Below are 7,346 nucleotides of genomic sequence, written 5' to 3'. Positions count from 1 at the left end.
AAGTTGAAGGGATTGACTTCGATGAAACATTTGCTCCTGTGGCTAGACTTGAAGCCATACACATACTGCTGGCCTATGCAAATCATCACAACATACTTCTATATCAAATGGATGTGAAGAGTGCTTTTCTCAATGGCAAGATTGAATAAGAAGTATATGTCGCACAACCACCTGGCTTTGAAGATCCAAAACATCCTGACATGGTATACAAGCTCAACAAGGCACTGTATGGCCTCAAACAAGCCCCTCGGGCTTGGTATGACACACTCAAAGACTTCCTGAAGAGCAAAGGCTTCAAATCTGGTTCCCTCGACCCCACTCTCTTCACGAAGACATATGATGGTGAACTGTTTGTGTGCCAAATATATGTGGATGACATTATCTTCGGCTGCACCAATCAGAAATACAGTGAAGAGTTTGGATATATGATGCAAGAGCAATATCAGATGTCCATGATGGGTGAGCTGAAGTTCTTCCTTGGTCTTCAAATACGTCAGCAACACACCGACATCTTTATATCTCAAGAGAAGTATCTCAAAGATTGCCTGAAGAAGTTTGGTATGCAAGACTGCAAAGGTTTCACGACGCCAATGCCAGCGAAACATCATGTGGGTCCCGACGACAATGGTAAAGAGTTCGATCAAAAGGTATACCGCTCCATGATTGGTTCCTTACTTTATCTATGTGCATCTAGGCCAGATATTATGCTTAGTGTTTGCATGTGTGCTCAATTCCAAGTGGCACCAAAGGATTCGCATCACTTAGCTGTGAAGCGAATTCTTCGATATTTGGCTTACACCCCAACTCTAGGATTATGGTATCCAAAGGGCTCAGAGTTTGATCTGGTTGGATTCTCGGATGTTGATTATGCTGGTGACAAGGTGGATCGCAAGTCTACATCAGGCACATGTCATTTTCTGGGACGATCACTTGTATGTTGGTCTTCAAAGAAGCAGAACTGTGTATCTCTCTCTACTGCTAAATCTGAAAAAATTGCTGCTGGATCTTGCTGCGCTCAGCTTCTGTGGATGAAGCAAACACTCAAAGACTATGGCATTTATCTGAAGCAAGTGCCACTCTACTGCGACAATGAAAGCGCCATCAAGATTGCCAACAACCCAGTTCAGCACTCGAAGACAAAGCACATTGAAATTCGTCATCACTTTCTCAGAGATCATGTTGTGAAGGAAGATATTGATATCATACACGTCAACACTAAAGAGCAATTGGCAGATATCTTCACCAAGCCCTTGGATGAGAAGAGATTTTGCAAGTTACGGTGTGAGCTAAATATCTTGGAATCCTCAAATGTCCTGTGATCAGGCACACATCCTAACACTTATGCATATTGATGACTTAGATGTGCAACACACAAAGTAAAGTATATCTTCAATCAATGAAGACATACATTCTAAGTGTGAATACATTAATGTGGAATTTGACTTCGGAGCGCCACGATAATTGTGCGCCGTGTCTGGGTCTAATACTTCCTATACGGTGGGTAACGCCACCACCAAATTCTTCTGTTTGAAGTGTTTTACCCATGGCGTTACATTTGCTATGTCTTCACATTTTGTTTGTCTTCATTCTCAACTTGTCCTCATGATTATCTTCACTATGTTGGTTTGATTGTCTTTTTCACATATATATATACATAGTGTTTTGTCCTCTACAGCATTCACTTATAGCTATGTCTTCTTGTTGAATCTTTTGAACTAAGTGAATGTGATCGGACCCTAACCTCTCTATGCTTTCTATCTCAAACTCTATCTCTCCAAATCATATGCATTCTATTGAAACTGTCGAATGTCTTCTCTGCGTCCTTGTCAGCAGAAGATACAGAGACAAACATTAAGTCCGTTTTCAATGCTAATTCCTTCACATGAAACCCGGAGAAGTGGGAACGACCACCCGACAATCCAGACGTGCGTGGGAACATGGAACAACCTCCAATAGGTTGCATGATGGCCACATGTTCTTCAGATGTGAATCGCCAGGGGCACCTGTGTAATAACGTTGTGCCGTCCTTGTCCCTATAAATACACGCCTCACCACAGTCATTATCCTTCTTCCACTCTCGCACGAACCCTAGCGCCACCGCTAGCCCTCGACGACACCGGCGACGAAGCGCTTAGCTGCCGCGACCTCTCCGACGCCGTCTTCACGCCGGCCGCGGACATCGTCTTCTCCCCGCCGCCGTAGGTGTCCTCCGTCGCCAAGTTTGGGCACGGACGATCGAACTGCTCGGCCTCCTCTTCCACTCCGTCCAGCAGTTCCTTGTGTGGTAAATAAAACTTCCTTTTTACGGCCCCTTTGATCCTATAGATTCGTAACTTTCTACCACAAGCAGTTTCTATTCACACATGTTGGATCCACTTCATACTGCATCTCATATTATGCCTAGTATGTTCACTTATGCTTCACAAAGTAGTTAGATTCCTCACTTGTACTGATCTGTGGATTCGTACAAATCTGGAACCAACTCCTTATCTATGAGTGAATGTCTTCGCACGATGAGTTCAATGTCTTCTAAACTGATTTATCTTCAAAATCTTCTGAGAATGCATATGACCTCTTCCCCTTCCCTCGCACCTTAATGCTGTCATAGGTACATGTCCGTGGGAGAATCCCTTGGTTCTCATAGTCTGCATTCGTTTGCAGAATTCTTACAACATCATATAAATTCTCCCGAAGCCAGTTCCTGTTTGACTCACAGGCAGAAGCCTTTGAAACCTTTGAACGTATTGAAGCCATTCAGTTTGAAGTTCATGGCAACAGAGAAATCTGCAAGGAAGGGAGGCAGACAGCGTCGTGGGGGAACATCAAGAGATTTGCCTGATGACCTCTCAGAGCTCTACAAGACAGATCCAAAAGAGGATTATAATCAGCGCAAGACCCGAATCCAGTGGATTCGAAGATATTGGGCAGAACAATGGTACAAATACAGATTCATGACCAAGGAATATGCTAAGAAGAGTGCTATCAAAAGTCCTTGGGGTGATATTCTCTTCCGAGGCCTTCCACCCAAGAACAGAGCTGAAGCTATTGCTCAGGGTTTCTATCCGTGTATGGTCCGTGGACCTCAGCCTGAAGATGCTGACCCATCATCACTGCTATGGTGTCGTGACGATAATCTCTTCAAGCGCAACTTCCAGCACGCAAAGGCATCGGCCAAGGAAAACAAGAAGTCATTGGGACTAGACTTCAACCCTAGTCCTTCTGCTCCCCAGGCTAACGGCACACGCGATGCAGAACCCAATGTCATCGGTCCTTTCTACAACCTTGATGGCCTCATCACTCACATCTCAGTTCAAGGTGCCAAAGTGGGTCATTCTGATGATGATGCTGACACTGATGAAGCCCCAGCTCCTACTCCAAAGCCGCAGAAGCCAAAGAAGGCTAAGGCTTCAAGATAAGCTGCTCCACCAAAAATCTCACGGGCGAAGCCACTGGCTACTGCACCTCCTGAAGACAGTGTGCAGTCTGAAGATTTGTCACGCATCTCCAAGCCCTCAAGAGTCAAGATGCCTCTGTAGCACACTAGCCAAGAACTAACTGCTGCTGCCATTCTGCGCAACGATGCCATTGATCTGTCCAGTGATGAAGATCTGGCGGATGATGCTCTTGAGCAACTGATCAAGAGCAAAGAAGAAGCAGAAATCTTCAACAATTTGCCTCTCTTTGACGTGGAAATCATCCACGACTTCATCGATGAGTGGTTTGAAACGCCCAACCTCAGCTTTGAAGACCTGCAACTTCCCATTGGTCTCAGTGTCGCCTTCCATGGCGCCATTGCTTCAGAGCTAGCTCTAGCTCAGCGCATCGTCGAACTGAAGCAGAAGATTGACTTTGAGAAAGCTCAGTTCAAGACGCATATGGCCACGCTCAGCGTGCAAGAGGTCAAGAACTTCAAGATCATGCTGCACGAGCTCAAGGAAGCCTTTCTCAAGAAACGTGCTGAAGCTCAAGGTTCTCGTGAACGCATGAAGAGCCTGACTGACAAGTGTGTGCAAGTCTACAATGAGGCTGAGAAGCGCAGGCCCTTGGGCGTCCTGGCATTGACCCCGGGATGGCTGCAAAGAAGAAGAAGAAGCCAGCTGTGGCTGCACCCGACGCACCAAGGCAGGAAGCACATCCCATTGTCTTCCCAGCCAGCATGACTGGCCCGAAGCCAAAAGCCAGGTCTACCGCTTCAGAACTAAAGAAGACGCGGACTGCTGAGGCTGAAGCCAGAAAGAGGAAACATCCTGAAGCCTCTGCTGCTGCTCCCTCTAAGAAGAAGCGCAAGACCAAGAAGGATCGGGCTGCTCCCACAGAGCCCTTAATTGTTGAACCTATCTCCATGGTTCGCCCTGCCGCTGAACATCAAGAGCGCCAACTGACTGTCCCTGAGCCTGCTTTCACAGAGGCTCATGAAGCTGAAGACATTAGTCACCATGACCATGTTGAAGATGATGTAGTACTTGCTCAGATCGAGCACCAACATGTATCATCGCCTGTGCTTACGCACAGCGAACTCATCAGCATTGCTCGTCCTCTGACGCCAATTGCTCAGGATGCAACATGGGCTGATCACCCACAACAACAATAAGTCACACCACCCCGGCAAGAAGAAGAAGATGACCTTGAGGCCCATCCAACTCCATCTCCAAAGGCGTCGCCTGCGTTACGCAGGCTTCGCAAAGGACCAAGGTCTCAAGTCTCCGAGTCTGAGGCTAAAACTGCTGAAGACATTCCGGCTGCATCAGCCGATGACACCCAAGAAGAAGAACATGTTCCTACTCCCCCAACTACTAAAGAAGCTATTCTCGAGGAGAACGTATTTGTGCCCGACCCTCCAACTCATCAAGTGGAGGTAGAAAATCTTGAGGCTGCCACCACCAACACCAATGAAGCCACTGATGTTGTCATGGCTGAAGCAAATGTGGAGCCTACACCAACCCAAGAACCAGAAGTCAGCGAAGCCAATGATGCTACTGCTTCTGTTCCTGCGCCTGCTGCTGGTCCTCAGTTTGACTATCATATTGAGCATAGGCCTCAGGTACAGAAGCCAATGCCAAGGTTGCGCAGGTTTCCAGGTCCTGCAACAGCACCTGGATCCTTCAATGTCAATGGCTTCAAAGCAGACAACACCTTCTTCAATAGCTCCAAGAACCCCTACTCAAGGGAACGAATATCTTCTGATTGGTTCTGGAGCTATCCACAGCGAAGCTATTACTCCTGCATTCTGTACAATAGGGGTCGCATCTTCCCACATATGCGTCTTGACACCGACGCAATAGCTGGTCTGCCCTGTCTGGAAGAAGCTCTGGATTGCTTCAAAGAGGTTGGTGTCGTGGTTCTAACTCTGACAGTGATGTAGGGGGGTGTGTATGGAGAGGCTAGATCTCAGCTATGGAGAGGTTGTAAACACACCAGGATGTACGAGTTCAGGCCCTTCGCGGAGGAAGTAACAGCCCTACGTCTCGGTGCCCGGAGGCGGTTGATTGGATTATAGGTGTGTGAATAACAGGGGTGCGAACCCTTGCTACTGAGGAGGGGGGTGGCTTATATAGAGTTCTCCAGCCCTCTCCTGCCCTCAGTAATGTAGGGTTTAAGGTACATTAAGGTTGGGCGTTACTGGTAACGCCCCTAATAAAGTGCTATGATGACCATAAAGACTATTTAATGACCGACCGTTTGCCTGCGGAGTGACTTTAGATCTCCTGGCAGTCGAGTGGTTGGCTTCGTGGTCGAGTGGTAGCTTCTTGGTCGAGTGTCTTGAACCCGTCGAGTGGGTACCTTCAAGTCGATTGAAAGATGACTTCTTCTAAGGACGTCCTTGGGCAGGGCTCTTAGGACAGGTCCGTGCCCCTACCCTAGGTACATAGCTTCATCATTAGCCCCCGAATGGATCGAGGTTAGAGTGGGGAAAGAGTTGGGGATCTTTCTGATTAGTTCTTTGGGCTACATGAGTGCCTCGTTTTGGATCAATCGTCACGGATGACGTCATCAACCTCTTTCAGTCGCCTTGATCCATTCCAGGCCTTTCGTCGAGTGAATTACCTTGCTTGTGAAGCTCCGAATGACGGTGTGTAAGGGATCTTCTGTCTGACGAATTGTTCTACAACCCGCGGATTTCGCGGGATTTGAATTTCGGGAAGTGCGCGGGACGGGAGCGGCCACAGTAATCAGATGTGATAAGGCGGAAGCTCCTCGATTTCCGCGCCACCTTTTTCGCCACGTACTGCGCGCGCATCTGCTGTGGGATTTGACGGGATAGCCTGGGCCTACCAGTCAGCCACTCGGAAGCGGCCTCTTATAAGCCGCCGGTTCGGGGTTTCCAAACAATGTGCTCTCTCCTTTCTTTCTCCCTTCGCAAGGTCCTCCGCCACCTCCGCTCTCACCCTAGCGCCGCAGGCCCGTTCGAGATTTGCCGGCGACGATGGTGAAGGACAAGACGTCCGCTCTGGAGCGCGTGAAGAAGGCGGCGGCGCAGGGGAAAGGGAAGAAGTCCGCTCGGGGCGGATCTTCCTCAAGGACTGCTCTGCCCAGAGGCTGGATCCAGGGCGACTGGATGCCGACGGTGATTCGGCAGGAAGATCTTGATGATATGGTTGAGGGAGGAGTCATTCCTTACGAAGCTGCGCGTCTCCCGGGGAGAGAAGTCGAGCCCCAACCTCTGGATGGTGAGTGTGTCCTCCTCGCCACCCATATCGATCGCGGGTTTTCTCTACCTCCTCATCCTTTTTTCCGGAGCTTTCTGAACTTCTTCAGAGCGCAGCTCCACCACTTCACTCCCAATTCTATCGTTATCTTGCTGCCTTCATTTCCTTGTGTGAGGGTTTCTTGGGTTGCCGCCCCCATTGGGGACTCTTTAAGCACATCTTCACTTGCCGTTCCCAATCGGTCAAGAAGGCCAAGTCGAGTGACGAAAGGACGCAGGTGATCCAGCTGTGCGGGGGCCTGGCGATCCAGACGAGGGGAAAAAGTTGTTTTCCATCTATCACTTTCCCAGAGTCGGTCCGTGGTTGGCAGGCGACCTGGTTTTACTATAAAGACCAGGCGACCCCGGGATAGTCGACTGGGCTTCCCCCTTTCTCTCTTGACCGAGCTCAAAAACCTGCTTCTCTGAAAATGACGCCAGAAGAAAAGGCCCAAGTCAAAGTGCTGGTTGGTTGAGTGGTTCAGCTTGTCCGCGAGGGCGTGACTGGCATGGACTTGCTGGAGGTCTTTCTTCGGAGGCGCATCCAACCGCTCCAGGCTCGTGACCACCCGATGTGGCTGTACTCGGGTCTCGAAGACACCACTCGGATCCATCCGGAGGAGGTCACTGATGAGATGTTGGAGGGGTGGCTGTCGAGCAT

This window comes from Triticum urartu, chromosome 4, assembly GCF_003073215.2.
Source record: "Triticum urartu cultivar G1812 chromosome 4, Tu2.1, whole genome shotgun sequence".
NCBI lineage: Eukaryota > Viridiplantae > Streptophyta > Magnoliopsida > Poales > Poaceae > Triticum > Triticum urartu.
This window is presented reverse-complemented; position numbering follows the sequence as displayed.